Genomic DNA, 17,885 nt, shown 5'->3' with positions numbered 1-17,885 from the left:
TATTCGATAGAATTACCGTAGCCCTTGTGCACAAATAACTGAGTGTGACATGTTTTGCTGGGGAGTTTGTTCACCACTTCTTCTTCCCAGCAAAAACACATAGGAACTGGTAAATGGTGGGCATTTTAGGGGCTGTCTTTTGTTTTTGACGTTCTTAAAGTGGTGATTTATCAGCCTAATTTGAAAAACGTTTTTGATTTTGACTCCAAAAGGAACAAACGAAGATTTTAGGCTCACTATAACCATATAAGAAGGGCAAGGGACATTCGATGATTTTTCATTAAAAAGGTTGTTCTATTTCTAGCACAAATCGTACCTGAAGAATTTGAATAAGTACATTATTGGTTAGATTAAATAAACAATGGCATTGAAATAGTGCATATTATCATACTACATGGTATGATCCGTTATCAGATTTGCAAGGAATCTTAGGTGCTTCAACTAGTGTAGTGGAATATATATGAGTTTAAGTGCCACTCAAAATTATAAACGACAGACAGTGTATTCAGCGTCATAATATGAAGAGCTACTACTAATTATAATTCTTTTATCCTTTTGTTTAGTTTAATTCTTAATGATAATGCTCAATCCTTCTACGTGTGAGAAGAAGCCTGTGCCCAGCAGTGGGACGATAAAAAGGCTGTAAACGAGGTTCGACTTGAAATAATAAAACGCACTTGGCCAGCTACATAGCCTTCCTTAATCCTGGAAAATTATAAGATAAAGAAATTATAGTATTAAAAAATTAAGAAGAACTTTTATACTTATATGAACGAACAAAATTATTTGACTGGAGTAACTCTATTTATTTGATTTATTAACAAAGGTTTTTGCGCATCAGTTTTTACAGTTATCATTATCAAGTATCAGCTTATCCCCCTTTAATACCCGCACTATGCAATACATTAGGTGACTAAACCACCCATAAACATTATCATAAATATACTAACATTATTTATAAGTGGAAAAAAAGTTTTGTATTCAAGCCCTAACTAAGACGAAACTTCATTGGATAGGTACATAAACGTCAGTTTTTCTTAAAACAACTGTCCACTTTGAAAATGGAAACGAGAAAATCCACTTTTGTGTTGTAGGTGAACTTGGGACAATTAAAGAAAGATACCGACGTATTGAGAACCTCCACCTTTTTGGAAATCAATTAAAAAAACCTACTTCATAAACACGTGAGCAAACATTTTCAAATATTACTATTAGGTACCTATTCCAAGGAGTTTGCAATGCGTTATTGACGGCAAATCTGTCTCTTATCGGCCTATTCAGATATAGTGGAGTGGCCTATCACGACGGAAGCTTGCCTCAAGTGATTTAACCTTGAATAAATATTGGTACTTACTTATTGGGATATAGGGGGGAGGGAGGGAGTATACATATTTTTTTCTGAGTGGATATCATCAATGACTCCTCCCGCTGTGGGTTAGCAGCAGTACACTCCCGTGTCAGACTTTTACTGGCTAAAACCTATCATGTACCTTCGTAGGCCTTGTATGTACCAGGGCCGCGGTAACTCTTTCGAACAATCCCGCAGCAGGGAGAATACGTATAAAGTTTGGTTTAATTTGGAGGCAAAGGAGGGGTAATGCTCTAAACCCTGGTACAGAAATTGTGGTTTACAAGCCGCCCATTGGTCTAGTGGTGACAAAGCGTGACCTTCTGTGCACAGAGCCTCAGGTAAATTTTTTGATATAGTGGTAACTGGCTGCCCTTGAGGTCTAGAGATCGATTCGTCAGTTCGAAATCACTTTGTGGGATTTAAGAAACTTTCACGAAGCAGCCCGTACTTTGGAAGTTGGTGGTGATACAACCGTGCCTTGGAGAACATGTTAATGTTAAAAACGAATGCAAAAGCTGGTATAAGAAATAAGTTTATCAAACCTTCTATCCTACATTACGCTCTAATACACCTTAAATAAGTGAGGGGTAAGGGGTTATACCCCTTAAATAAGTGAGCCACGAGCCACAATTTCAAAAGACAGCATAACAGGTGCTTCCATTATGTAACTATAACCTTATCATCAGAGTAACGTGATGATAACGCGATTTATTTGCTATCAGAGTACATTTTTATGTCGCACTATCATAGTTGGGCTAATCAGCATTGATTTCATGATAACAATGGTATGTATTGCCTTCATAGACTTTGTAAGCGTTGTAAATGACTTAATTTTTGTGTAATATGTACTAAGATACATTATTAGATTCATATATTTTTATGCTATGTAAGATATTCCTTCTCTGTAACCACATAATTACATTAGTTAGCAATGACTAGTACTAAAAGTGAAAATGGATTGACCTATCATTCTTTTGTTTTTCTTATAGAAATTATGAAGGATAATAATAGACAAGTAACAAAACGCTTTCGGATAATAAATACCGAATAATGCCTTAGCTCCACTCATGAAAATTCGTTCTGTAGGTTTTGAGTTTTTAGCGCAAAGACGGATAGATGCTTCTGATTACTTTGTTTTTTAGTACGTAGCAATTAAGTAGTGGCGTTTATTGAGAAACAGACTGGCAATCTGATCCTTATATTCGATTAGATATTCCCATACTTGGTAATCAGCAAGGTAATGTGTTTTCGTTTACCTTAGCCTCAAGAAATTCTTACGCAAATGTTAGATCATTGGAACCAGTTAAACTTAACATTATGTACATATTTAATTATCATTTACATGACGTTAACGTTGGCGAACGGAACCGGATCCTACAGTGTTGCCAACTTTTGTACTAGTCAATGCCATCAAAAAATGCAAGCAAAGATTTCATCTATTGATTTTACTGAAGTGCGTCAGAATCAGAATTGCGGTTATTTGTAAAAGACACGCTTTACTTATATGTACGCTAAGCGGACCGTCGGCAGTTCGTAGACGAGGGATCTTTACAATTTTTTTACCGACTTCCAAAAAAGGAAGAAGTTCTTCGTGCTTTTTCAATATGCACAGTGATAACACCACCAACTGTTACCTACTACGAATATGATCTATGATGTAGGCTAATTGCAGAAAGACTGATTTATATCTAACTTAATAAATTTGTGGTTAAAAGCACAATCTTTAACCACAAATCAACAGATCACTCACTCTCCAAGCCTTTTTCCCAACTATGTTGGGGTCGGCTTCCAGTTTAACCGGATTCAGCTGAGTACCAGTGCTTTACAAGAAGCGACCTCCTATCTAACCTCCTCAACCCAGTTACCCGGGCAACCCGATACCCCTTGGTTAGACTGGCGTCAGACTTATTGGCTTCTGACTACCCGTAACAACTGCCAAGGATGTTCAATGACAGCCGGGACCTACAGTTTAACGTGCCATCCAATGGTGTCTAAGATATACTTAGAAAGTACATACAAACTTAGAAAAGTTGCATTGGTACACTTGCCTGACCTGGGATCGAACCCGCGCCCTCATACTTGAGAGGCTGATCCTTTACCCACTAGGCCACCACGACCTTCACACCACAAATCAACAGACAAGTTATAGAAATCCATCGTACAACAAATATAGTGAACGACAATCAAATAAATCGCCTATCCTTGTGTGGGTCGTATGTTTGCGGTTTATTGAGGCTAATCACATAATATCATTAAGTAATACTAAGTTCAATATCGTTTACTTTATATCAATTTCAGTTTTATTGTTGGTGATGTCAATAGAAGCTATAAATATATCACGAGAATTGGGGAAGTTCACCGACCGACAATATAAACGTCAGTTCTTTCAAACAATGGTTTACTTTACTATAAATTTGTAGTGTCTGTTTTCAAAGTAAACAGTTGTTGAACAAAATTGGACGTTTGTGTTTATCGGTTTTATTAACATAGTACAAAAGCACATGATTTTCTTGCTCGTAATAGCATCTACCAAAATGTTTTGTTATTCATACATTAAAATATACTACACTAGATCGATACGTAAGCAGACAGCTTTCAATTCATACGTACCTATTTGTACCTCGATAAATAAGTAGACAACTTGTGATAAGTAGACTGTGTTTCGGATGGCACGTTAAACTTTAGGTCCCGACTGTCATTAAACATCCTTAGCAATCGTTACGGGTAGTCAGAAGGCAGTAAGTCTGACACCAGTCTAACCAAGGGGTATTGGGTTGCCCGGGTAATTGGGTTGAGGGGTCAGATAGGCAGTCGCTCCTTGTAAAGCACTCAGCTACATACGGTTAGACTGGAAGCCGACCTCAACATAGTCGGGAAAAAGGCTCGGAGGATGATGAAATAAGTAGGTAGACAACCTCCTATTTCTACGTAGGTATTTGTATTAGCTACCTGTGAGTCAAACAGTCTGGATTTGTGCCCAGTTAATGGTAATAGTCTAGCCCACAGTTCCATGTAAATAGCAAATTACTATACAACTGGGGAAATGTGGGCGTATCTAGGAGTTATCTACTGCAATTACCACTACCATGTAAAGCATAGTTAAGTGGAATCTTTGGAGATTTTATCTTTATAAACTGTAATTTTAATTACAAACTATTGCCTAAAGCTCAATTGCAACGACAACATAAACGTCAGTTTTTCTTAAAACTTTTTTATTTTAGGTACTTTGAAAATTGAACGTGAAAATTCCGAGTACTATGCTACCTATGCTCAATAAACATTGATAAAAATAATAAATAAATAACTGAATTTCAGCTCTAGAATTCTTTTGCCCTCCAAGAAAATTGATCCTGAAATTCATTATACCGCGATATTCAAAAGAATACAAGTTCCAAATAGAACCCAATTCTTAAGATAACAAGTGAACGTTATCTCAGCTATCATATCATTGTGTTTGTCGGGATTAAGATAAGCCGCATTCGGCTACTGTATTCAATAAATGTATTATCCGCCATAATCCGTTTTGAAAAGCGCGATAATGAAGTCATGCTGTAAATCCCTTTATATTGTCGGTTATAAATAATGACTTAGCACTCACTCATACTTATTTCTTTTTCGTCAATGTTAGATAATATAAATGGGATAGTGTATTTGTTAATTTTTTGCTTTCCTTATAAAACAGTTGAAACGATTTACATACAATTTATATATGTTACCTTAAATAAGGGTAAGGGGGCATTTTCCCATATAGTTACTATTGAGGGTAAGAAATGACTGCAAGAATTGGGCAGAACTGCGGAAAACAGCAAGCTATTCATAATCGATACTTGGCTGTCTCAAGTTCCCAAGCCAAATTGAAACATAGCAACACATTCGATGTGTTTGTTTGTTTTTCTTCTGTGTAAAATAATCATATTCTTACATAAACAAGTGCCGTAACTAATGGACTTGCTGACAGACAAAACCAATGCTAATCACGGAATTATGAAGGACAGTTCATTCCCACGGTTTCGAGTATATCCAGAGAATAGTCAGGGTTAGTAGATCATTAGATAAACAAACACAGAAGGTACCCATAGAAGTATTGGAAAAAAATTGCCCGCATCCCATATTGTTGAATGTCACGGAGTGACAGAAATAAAAAAAGAATCCAGTTTTGGATCGGAAAAGTTCAATAAATGTACTCTGCTTCCTTATTTCACCATTCAAAATATGTAGTTTATTACATACATTATGATGCGAATAAAATATGCTTATGCTTAAATGTATAATAGGTACCTATAGATTTTATAATTTTATTGATACCTATATGTGGCAGTTGGTAAAATAAAAACACATTACCTACAATTAATTAACTAAAAATGAGTGCAGTACATAGATATCATGACCATTAACTTATCAGTAGAACAAAGTACAGGATGGCTACTAACTGTAATAACATATTGTAATGTTACCGCCAAGTTTTGTTATACTTTGATAGGAACAATATGAAGAGTAAATAATTGTCACAATTTTAATGAAACAAAGTTGTATTAAAAATTGGTTAAGAGCGTTAACTCTCCCATACATAATAATATACGGGCTTATAATTAAATAGTATTATTTAATTTTGAAAAAAAAATATTTAGTTATTAGTGAATAGGTAGGTACCTTTTGCAAATAACATTGCAAATTGACCGGTTCACTATCAAAACCGACGTAACTCGAGATACGTTACACGATAAATGATATCATACTGTGATAAAAATAAAATACGACCCAGTTTTAATCTAACAATATGTTTTAATAGTTAATGATTCTATTATGTAGTTGTTATTAAAATCTGGTGTTTTATTAATTTCTATAACGTTTATGGTTTAGTTATAAAGAAGTTTATAGAGCAATGAATTTAGAAGTGAAGTAATAAAAACAAGATAAAAGGTAGACATTTTGTTTCTTATTGATTTTAGTTAGGAACTTAATTGTAATAATATTGTTTAGAATGCGAATAATGACCTTTAACTTTAATCGATATTAATTATCGTAATTGACAGCTGTCAAAGTTTTACTGCCAAGCGCCCTAACGATTCGGTACACTGTAACTGAAAAGGGCGCCAACATTACTGAATACTGGGCCATAAGGTTAAATAACAAGATTTATTTAACGATTACATAGCTAGTTAAAGGTTCAATAGGGTAACTATAGATGTTTTATTTCATGAAAGCGGCCGTAAGCTCGGAAACACTTGGTGGTCGCCGGGCCAAACAAAGACTAACCGCTTTCGTGAGATAAAACATATGTGCCAAACTCTTTACAAGACTTTTCTTCTATTATGAACCTTGTTTTTAGGTTTTTAGGAAAAAAATCCATACCTGTTTTATTTATGCTTAAAACTTTCCAATATACCCAAGAGTCAAAGCCGTTCCTGTTTGTATACTGCATCTAATCCTTAATACTCAGAATTTGAAATAAGTAGTTTTAGTATTACCTATATTGAAAAAAGTAAGTATAAGGCTACGTACTAATTACCCCAGTTTTCAAGCACAACCTTGACTTTAAAAGCTTGTGTATAAACATTTATCTTCCCAACCAAAGAGTCGTCATCTAACCTCTTTCAAAGTAGGTTGGTGTCAGCCTCAAGTGCGCCTAGATGTGGCTTATTACAACCATTTTACGTGGCTCATCTAGGTCAAGCAGATCATGTGTAACTAAATATCAGATTACTATCATTTATGTATATCTCTTCAAGTAGCTTTGCTTGACCGAAGTTGGCAAGTTACTAGTGATTTTACGAACCTCGTTAGTCAAAAAGATGAGAAGTAGAAGATTGTCATGGTATGGGCATGTAATGAGGAGGGATGATACGCATGCAACAAAGCGTGTACTAAGTATGAATGTAGATGGATGGAGAGGAAGAGGAAGACCTAAGAAAAGATGGATTGCCTGAAAGATGACATGAATAGGAAGGGAGGTGAGTGTCAGTATTACGAGTGACAGGGGAAAATGGAAGAAGATGACATATGTATTGCGCCGACCCTAAATAAAATTGGGAACAGGGCAGGAGGAAGAAGAAGTTAGTCAAATGTATGACTAACTTCGGTGAAGTAAAGTTATATGAATGAATTGTTTTCAATAGATTTTTCGTTGGATCATTCTGTCTAAGGCGCTTTTTTGTTCACCCAAAGCCTTAATAGGTAATTATGCATTGCATACTCATCGTTATAAAGAAGTATTAGGAATCCACTTAGTAAACCAAAAAAAACTAATATGTACTTCTAAAAAAACTTTTGCATGTTAACGTTACTGGCAAAAATGGTCATGATGTATCAATTATTTTAAGGAACTTAAGGAACCGAAAATCGAACAAGATAACACTCAAACTGAAAGAAAAGGTGTGCGTTGGGATCTAATTAAAACAGTATTTATAGAATACCAGTAAGTGGTTCGTTGCTTATAACCAGGACAACTTGACAAGAATGAATTCAGGATACCAGTAGGTACCAACACAAGTAGGTACCTACTCAAAAATAAGTAGGTACTTGTGTTTGCAATTTGAATAATTGATATTAACTTCCAAAAATGCATAAATTAAGTGAATAGATACACTGATTCTTGTTTAAATAATCTTAAATCCTAATGTCTCTATTACTTAATTCACTTGATATCATAAGTGATCTAATATAAAATGCATAAAAAACATTGGTTGCAATGACAAAGAACATTTTACTAAATTAGGTTTATGAACTACCGTGCCTATTGCTTGTATCTTATTTTATTTAACTCAAACATCTGATTATGTTAATTTTATGAGATGCGTTTTCATCATCTACCTCATCTGTTCTAGTTTCAACGTTTGTTTCGAAACAAATGTTTCTAAAATGGTTTTAATACTGGGACCAATCATCTTCTATACGAATATTATAAAGTTTTACTTGTTTGTACCCTAAAGCCTCCGAAACTACGGAACCGATTTGAAAAAATCTTTCACTGTTAGAAGCTATACTTCCAAGACATACCGATAGTATACAGACCTATAGTGTAGTAGGTATGTTTGCACTATTTTATTTGGGTATGAAAAGGGGTCGGGACTTGGTTGCATTTAAACGAACTCTGACAGAGGTGGCTGAAAATAGAATTTCAATGTCTCTGAATATTAAATCTCCAATCCAGACTGAGATTTAAAATCGAAATATTTAAGCAGTTTCTCACAATAACAGCACGAATTCCTTACATAAAACCATTTTAGATAATTATGAGCATACCTATTAACTGGAATGTGTAGTAAAATTTCGTTCAAGCAGATGAGTGTAATGACCTTTCTCAGATCTCACAAGGTTATTTTTAACATATTGTTTGCGCGAATTATCGTCTAACCTTTACACTTCTTTGCGATATCTGACGGTAGATAATTAGGTAGCCTATCCGTTTTATTGATCGGAAGAAAAATATTTGTTGCTTACCTACCTACATAAGTAGGTAGGGTATTTTTTTTTAGTAATGTAGACTGAACAAAAATCAAAGATAAATAGCTGGCGCTTAAATTCCACTGTGATAGAAGAGTCAGTTTTGACTTTTATTGACTGAAACCCACTGATGTTCCTTCTGGGGCCCTTTAGGTACGAGGGCCGCGAAGTACGTAGGTACTCAGGACCCCCTGATCTATTGTCATGGTATGGGCATTTAATGAGGTAATGATATATACGCATGCAACAAAGCGTCTGCTAAGTATGAATGTAGATGGATGGAGAAGTCCTAAGAAAAGATGGATGGATTGCCTGAAAGATGACATGAATAGGAAGGGAGTTAGTGTCTGTATGACGAGTGACAGGGGAAATGGCGGAGGACGACATATTGCGCCGACCCTAAATGAAATTAGAGACAGGGCAGGAGGAAGAAGAGGAGACCCATTGATCTCCTACCGGGTCTACAGGATCAATCGAAATAAGGAATAGAGATGGGTTTTAATCAGTAACATTCTGACAGCTTTTCACGAGTTATTCGACGATTTTCCCAAAAAAGGGCTCGCGATCCTACTTAGGAAAATCAAGAAACTAAACGTTCCTTTCTTACTGTAAGATAACTTTACAGTAAATTAGAATATCTAGATACGAAGGTGAAGGTGAGACTGGGATTAACAACAAAAGGTAGTTGTGAAGTTAAGTCTATGAGTCTTTTGTGCTCAAAACAGGATCTGTAGCTAGTTAGCTACTTGAGTATTGTTCTAAATATACAGTTCTGAGTTAAATGTAAGGTTAGCTGTTTCCCCGAGGGAACTCTCTTCACATTATTTTTTTAGTATTTTACAAGTTTGATTTCTTCCGGGTTTTTCTAGAATTCATTTTCATGTTTTAGTTTGCAACTAGAGTCAAACCTATTTATAATTTTTGACGTTCGTAAGTGCTTATAAAGGCCTACATGAAATAAATGATTTGACTCTTTAATTAGAACCACGCCTTTTGCAGTTTTATGTATTGTAACTATGTACATAACGTAATTTTACACGACCACGCCAACAGGATGATAATGTTTTTTGTAATATCAAATGAACTAATCATCTTTTTTAACTACCCGCTATCAATATTGCACATCTTACTTAATATCGAAATTAAACGCGTTTGTAACAAAATACTACGAAATTCATATCTATTAAATAAACGATTGCACCGTTTTTATAGTAATTTCGTTAATTTTAATCAATGTAATGAAATCTTTTCTACGTTATCTAGTGGATTATTGATATCACTGTCTATGAGTACGGCACAAGTTTTAATTACTACAATTTTAGATAAACTGTTTCATATAGGTAATGATTCTCATTTTTACGATTTAAGGTAGGTAAAATTTATTTATTGTTAACTAAATTTTATACTTTAACTAAACAAAATTCAACTTCGACAAAGTTAGAATGTTCCAGAACAATATTTCTTTCAAAGTGGGTAGTTCAATTTCACGTCGATGGGGTATATTTTCTTTTGTATAATGGAAGTCTAGTTTATGATATTTTCGCTTGCATTGGTACTTTATAAATGCAATTTGAAAATGCGGATTCATAAATCTCTATCTACCTATACATTTGATTAATTGAAGGGTTCAATTCGCGAAACGCTTCTAACCTAGGTAAATTTTTTTACAAGATGCATTTTAGTACAGGTATTAAATGTAGATAATTTTGTACCCAAAGCTCACTATGAGAAAACAATAATCAGATCGAGTGCCTTTCTCGAAATTATACCCGTTAATCGTTAACAAGAAGACTAGACCCGTGACTAGACCACAAACAAAGCTTTGTTTGTGGTCTAGTCTTCTCTAACCTACCTTAGGAATAAAAAAAATCTGTGGTCGTAACAGTAATTTACGACCAGCCACAAAATGTGAGTATTATCTAACGATTACAATAACATTGAGTAGGAATTGAACGAATAACGTAACAGACGTTTTCTGTGCTTTTGCCAAAATTCTAAGACATCGTAAAATCAATAAAATTACGTTCGCTACTCTTGCGAAACTTAAACACTACTGCATTTTACACATGACATTTTCGAAAAGTATCTGCAAGCTTAAGCATTCTCAAAAAAAATTGTGAGTACTTAATATTTCTATGTTTCCCAAAACCAAAAAGGAAATTTTAAAATATATTCTAGAAAAATATTTCAAGCTACCTCCAGCCATGATAATGTAAGAAAAAAAGCTCTCGTATAAAATAATAAAATCATTTTTTAGTCTCTGCAAATCAATACACAGTCATACTAAAAATCGTTTTACTAAATAAATACGAAAAAAAAACATAAAAAATATTTTTTTTTTTACTTACCAAATCCAAAAATAAAATGTCAAAATAAAATTAAAATAACAACAAAACACAATCACTGAACACGAGCTATAATATTTGAAAAGCCGATTTTTATAAAATTATGTAACGAGATTTGGCGCGGAGTATCGGACAGCCAACGCGCGCAGCGTCCGAACAATTTGGGAGCACTGGCCGAATTAAAAAAAAGTACCGACGTTATTTTGTTTGTGCGTTGGTGCGTATGTTATGCAACCTCTTTTTTTTTAAACCGATTTGACATTCAAATTCACCCTCACAAATAGAACCTTATATCATGAAACTCGATTTAAAATTACCTGGTTTAACTTTTGAGCTCAGTATTTATAGGCAACTTTTCCCGTATTTTGTGTGACGTGATAGGGAGGCGTGTTGCCGGTCAGGCACGCAGGAAATATTCGTGTTCAGCTACTACAGGAAAGTCCATAGGACAAGCCCCCGACCTGACGCAATATTCATTGAAATCAGTATTTTTAATCCATGCGTCATCTAGGTACGTCAACTGGCATTTGGTCTGCTCTAAGGCCGGCAGCACACATCCGGTTTCCGGATACGGTTTCCGGATCAGGAATTCAGATTCGGGATTCCGTGTCACTAGCGCACACATTCAGTTTTTTTCATTCTGAATTTACATGGCCAGTACGTAAAGAAGAACCATATTGAAGGCACGACATCATGGACCATGACGAATTGATTGCTTTTGCACTTTTACTGGCGCTAAACAAGAAAAAGAGGAAACGAAGTTACTGGGTACACCCGTCGAATGCTCAAAGATTGTCCGAAAGTCAATTCTATGTTAAAACAGCTAAATTACGAGCATACCCAGAAGAATTATTTATTAAGTATTATAGAAAGTCCATTAAATCCTTTGATGAACTTCATAAATGTCTTTACTAACAATAATGGATTGTATTATCTCAATAAAAATTGATTATTATTATTATAAAGGCATACATATGAGAGAAATAAAAAAAAACTCATTATTTTTGGGTGTTTATTTATGTAAATATGTGTACGTTTGTTAATTGTTCAATAAACAGGATTTTTCTATATAATATTTAATACAAAAATAAAAACATATATAAAAAGCCAGTCACAGGCGGGCTCTGAATGCTCTGATACACGTCCATTCGGAACAGGGCTACCTTGATTCAGAATGAAAATTTCCGTATGTGTGCGGCGGTCAAACCAAATTGTTCGCGAGCGCTGCGTTCGGAATGACGTCATCAGGTTTTATTCCGTTCTGAGTACCCGAACGCACGGAGAAAATTTTAAACCGAATGTCAGGTTTTTTTCCGTCCGGAAAAAGTAAGAACGTGTGCGCTCTTGTGAACATTTTGTATGAAAAAAGAGCATTCCGGTTTCCGAATCAGGATTCCTGATCAGGAAACCGGATCAGGAAACCGGATGTGTGCTGCCGGCCTAATGATGGTTTAAGAAGTTTGTATCAGAATTGTATCAGTTTTTGCACGTATAAAATGTTCTTATTATAGGTAGGAAGGTCTTGAACCTGGACTTATTAGGGGGGTCAAATTGGCCATATTATAATAGCTACCTATCTACATCTATTATTTAGGCACCTACTAGTAGGTCAGCCTGTCGATTCTATAAAATATCACAACTCACTTCGACATCACTCTCACTTCGACTTCGATCTAAAGGTAGAATTCCGTGGACGCGACAATAGTCAACCTATGAAAATGTATGGCACCGTTGCCGAGGCCCGTGACAGTCGCGCGCGGCCGACGAATTTCGTAAGCTGCTCGCGGCATTGTCAACAATTTAATTCTGGTTTTACTAAAATTCTATAGATGTTATTAAGCGCTAGACCATGTTGAGAAGCGTACGGCCGCCAGCGGCTCACGAAATTCGTCGTCCGCGCGCGACTGTCGCGGCCCTCGGCAGCGGTGCCATACATTTTCATAGGTTGACTTTTGTCGCGCGCGGCTGCGACAATCGCGACCCACGGAATTCTACCTTAAAGTTTCGTGATTGACATTGTCAAACTACACTAGCGCTACACTATCGAGCGTGTTGACAAGTTGAACTAAATTAAAGTCGAGATTTTGACAGATCTGCCAAAATCTGTCTATCTATAGGGAGGTAGGGAGAGATGGGCAGTTGAGACATGATCAAATCAGATTAAAGGGGGTCCTTTTATTCTGATTTGATCATAGTTTTTTATTGGGTAGTTTACGTTACCGACTGGTAACGGTGTTCATCCATAGACTATCTGTCATTTCTGTGAGTTGTCAAGAACAAACACTCGTAAAAGTACTTAAATATTTTGTTGCGGTTTCGGATCGTTATAAAGAGAAAACTAATGAAAGGTATGTGTATTTTCTATTATTAATGATTGATTGTCAAAATCTCCAGTTACGATTATAGTAAGTCGATGCAATCCACACCTATTATACCTCTAGAAGAGGTACTACAGCAATAGTTTATGGGCCCCACGTTTTTATTTTAGTCTAATATGACCGGGACCACCTACGTAGGTTGACAGGTAAGTAACTATTTTTATTTTTAGTTTTCAGTGCACATAAGATAAAACCGTTTTACTTAAGTTTTTTACCGATTTTTTTATAAACTAAGTCAAAGTGTCCAATGCTCCCTATGGTAGGGAGGCTTGGACATACCATGTAATGTATAATTTGTAAATTTTGTTCTTCTTCTTCAGTAAAATTTGTGAGGTTATAAATCTGCGCTAAAAATCCTTTATAGAATCTTGTTTCAGGTACCGTTGCCAACTTGATCTAGGGACTCCATATTTATCAGCTGTTAATTTTATTTTTAACCTTTTGATACCTCTTGTATTGCTCGTTATATTAAATCTTTAGGAATTTCCCGTCGCAAACCATTCTTTTAACCCCGACGCAAAACGACGGGGTGTTATAAGTTTGACGTGTCTGTGTGTGTGTGTGTGTATGTGGCATCGTAGCTCCCAAACGGATGATCCGATTGTAATGCGGTTTTTTTTGTTTAAAAGGAATGTCATTCGGGAGTGTTCTTAGCTATGTTTGGTGGAAATCGGTTCAGGTCTTCAAGGTCATCAGCTCGTTTGTTAGGTGTGATAGGAATGTTACACGCTCAGTTTACTTGCAAGCATATGTGGGATCTAAAATTTGAAATACTAATGTCTTCTGGAACCACCGAGCTGGTCTGCTGTTAGGACACGAAGATAGGTAACCCTGAACTGCCTTTTAGTAAACCCATCGAGTTTGGGCTCGTTTAATTTGTCTTGACTAGTTTTCTTCATGTTTCTAATTGACGAGAACCTAATTCTGGAAATGGGATATGGCGGATGAAACCCTAGAATGATATATAACCCTGGATCAACAAAGGTCCATCTTTATTGTTTCTCAATCTGTGCAATTCTCCCAGAGCCAGTTTGTCATGAGGATTGTTAAACAGCTTCCTTTGGCTGAGATCGCATTAGCGAACCCATCATAAAAAGAAGGAAACATTAAGGAGCTCCTTTAAAAATCCCTGAAATAAAATAAAATTATAACTTAAAAAAAACCCCCGACCCAAAAAAGTACGCAATTATTATGACAAAATGTTATAAACGATAAACCCTATAAAAAGCAAAAAGTAACTTTAAACACTACGTAAGTACCAACTAAAGCATGTCAGACTAAACAAAATTTTGACGTGTCGACGGTTTTATTTAAACCGTTTAAATATCTCGTAATGTTGAAACTGATTGTAATTTTTAGGATAGCTCTTTGATTTTATCTAGCCAAACATAAGAAATGGCAATAAGAGTTGATTATCTGTAAAATCTGATTTTTTATGCAATAAATGTGAAAAAGTGCCCATCGCTCCCCTACCTCCCCTAAAGTATGAAATGACATTACGAATCGAAGTGAAATGCGAGTTGTTGATCGAGTTTTATAGAATCCCAATACAGGAGAGATATATGGCAGTATCTAATTATAATACCAGTCAGTCAATTCAGGCGGGAATTGTTCAATGTCATGAACATATTCATGAGTCACTTTGTTTTTATAATTAGGTTAACAGATATTTATAACTCTGGTAAATTGTATAATTATAGAATTGGAGTAAGATTAGTAATTTTAGTTAGGTGAATATCTCTTTGTGTAAGAGTGCAAGTAGGTACCTCATCATTTGGGCTTACAATAATTAAGACCCAGTCAGGCTTTTATACAATGTAAGAATGTACCTATAGACTTACCTTTGATGATACTTACTACAATGAATAGGTAAAACAGATTTTTCTCAGGAAACCCTTATATGAACTATGATTTTTCCAGCTTAGATATTCCAGGTGGGTAAACCTTAGTCATGCTCCTGTGCGATTCACAATATGAATAGGTAAGTCACCATTTGCATCATCAACACAAAGAAATACTTTCAAATGCCAGCTGGCGGGACCCACCAAGTTAACATGCTTTCCGAAACACGGAGTACCTAACTCGTCATGACAAGATGGTCACCCATCCACGACCAACCGTACCAATGGAGTTGAGCCTTGGAAGTCGGGCCCCTCAGGCAGTTTGCACATTAAGCTTCAAACAGGTTTAGGCAAAAAATAACATAAATATTTAAATAACTGGGTGTTGTAAAAATAAATCCAATTTAATTGGGTACATATTACCTGAATATTAATAGTTAATTTTAGCTAGGGTGATGAATATTCAGATGTTTAACTAAATTGGTTACACTGCCATCTATCGGAGACTAATACTGTTACTAAATACTGTCATAGTCAGAAATTGCAGTGGGAATTTTATCAGGCACTTTGCCGAATATGTTAATATACAGTTTGGTTGGTTGATATAGGTACCTAACTAATGCTTGCGAAAATAATTGTAGTAGCCAATTCTTTTTGTAGATGAAATTGTTTTTACACAATAAACACACGAAATTGACAACCGAGTATATCTCTTTTCGTAATGATGGATTTCTTAGTAGTGTCGTAGTGTGTTAAAGCGCCTACCACATTTTAAAAGCAACATATTGCACTTACGCTCTTGATGGCGTGTGCGTTCGCGCAGCGGAATGTTGTTGAATTTAAAGATTTTAATTATGCAGATAATTAGTGTAAGACGTCCTATAATTGTGTATGGTAAATAAAAATTTGTGTATGCAGCCATTGTGGAGAAATTCACCAAAAACAAATTCCGCTGGGCGAACGTTGGCGAACGTTGTCCTGGCGGAACTTTTTTGAATCCATAGACTTTAGAAGAAAAGAGATGTGTCCGAAAAAGTGTTATTTGTGTATAATTGATTATGTATGAATGAAATCAGTGCATGCATAAACTTCGGAGAAATTCAAGTTTCCGCTACGCGAACGTTTGGCCATTAGCTAGTTTTCATATAAAGCGCTTACATAGAGAGCTGTAGATTTTTACATACGTTGTTTTGAATTTGTTTATATTTCTTTAAAAAACAGATTCAGAAAAAGTCGTAGGGTTTAAAAGATAAAAATATAAACGTAAAATACACTTATTAGGTCTTAGTTCTTAAAGTATGCAGTTTGGGGTCTAGATTTTCACGTTTACACAAACCTTGTAAGTGTCTCCAACATGTTGCCAAGTATCAATGATGTTCCGTTAGTAATTAAAAAGTTATAGGATATTTTACCATGAACAGATCACTGTTTACAAAGCAGTCGAATATCACGACGTTCTAAAGGAATTGCATGGTAAAATGTATGCCAATAATTAGTTTAATCGTTCAACTATTCACTTGCAAAATTTCATGTCATTAAATTCAGTAATTAAAGAAAGACAATTATAATACTGACGGAGCATCGAAACCCTACATAATCCGACCAAGTTCGGATAGCTACAAAAAAGCGGCCGTGCCATATGTCTGAGCAACGTTCTTAACTTGGAAGGTTAGTATATTTATTAAAATACCCTACGACTTTTTCTGAATCTGTTTTTTAAACAAATATAAACAAATTCAAAACAACGTATGTAAAAATCTACAGCTCTCTATTTAAGCGCTTTATATGAAAACTAGCTAATGGCCAAACGTTCGCGTAGCGGAAACTTGAATTTCTCCGAAGTTTATGCATGCACTGATTTCATTCATACATAATCAATTATACACAAATACACACTAATTTTCGGACACATCTCTTTTCTTCTAAAGTCTATGGATTCAAAAAAGTTCCGCCAGGACAACGTTCGCCAACGTTCGCCCAGCGGAATTTGTTTTTGGTGAATTTCTCCACAATGGCTGCATACACAAATTTTTATTTACCATACACAATTATAGGACGTCTTACACTAATTATCTGCATAATTAAAATCTTTAAATTCAACAACATTCCGCTGCGCGAACGCACACCTTGATGGCAATGTTTTTGAGCTGAAAACGATGAGCGTTCAAATTTCTATCCTTATGTTGTATAAGTTCCAGCGAGGGACTAGCTTGTTATGACAAATTAGGAGATCTAGAACTGATACAGCTGAAATTGTCGGCGTTACAGGCCAGTGGAAGATTTTAGCCAGAACTAATGTCCATATAATTTAATCACCAATGGACTCCACAATATTATAGTTTCTAGCTTTGGTGGACTCTGGGACGTAATGGTACTGAATCTAGCTTAAATCTATTTGCTAAGAAAAAGTTGCGTCAACCTTGTAAACTATTTTTGCGTTATCAAGCTTCGTCAATAGCTAGAGTAAGATGGAATAGGATGCAATGCGAGGAAGAAAATGGTAAGTATGTACAAAAAATAACAACAA

The 17,885-nt window shown here is 35.4% G+C and overlaps 1 protein-coding gene across 1 annotated transcript in view; it reads right to left on the bottom strand.

Annotated features, from left to right (window-relative positions):
• LOC110377069 (facilitated trehalose transporter Tret1) overlaps positions 1-11,451 on the bottom strand; it is a 28,766-nt gene extending 17,315 nt beyond the window's left edge. The window contains exon 1 of the mRNA XM_021335761.3: positions 11,143-11,451. The gene's annotated coding sequence lies outside the window, so the exon portion shown is untranslated. The remainder of the gene's footprint in view (positions 1-11,142) is intronic.
• Positions 11,452-17,885: the final 6,434 nt, after the last annotated feature.

The sequence above is a fragment of the Helicoverpa armigera genome, chromosome 21 (assembly GCF_030705265.1).
Source record: "Helicoverpa armigera isolate CAAS_96S chromosome 21, ASM3070526v1, whole genome shotgun sequence".
NCBI lineage: Eukaryota > Metazoa > Arthropoda > Insecta > Lepidoptera > Noctuidae > Helicoverpa > Helicoverpa armigera.
The sequence above is the reverse complement of the archived record's forward strand: the minus strand, read 5'-3'. Positions and strand labels throughout refer to the sequence as shown.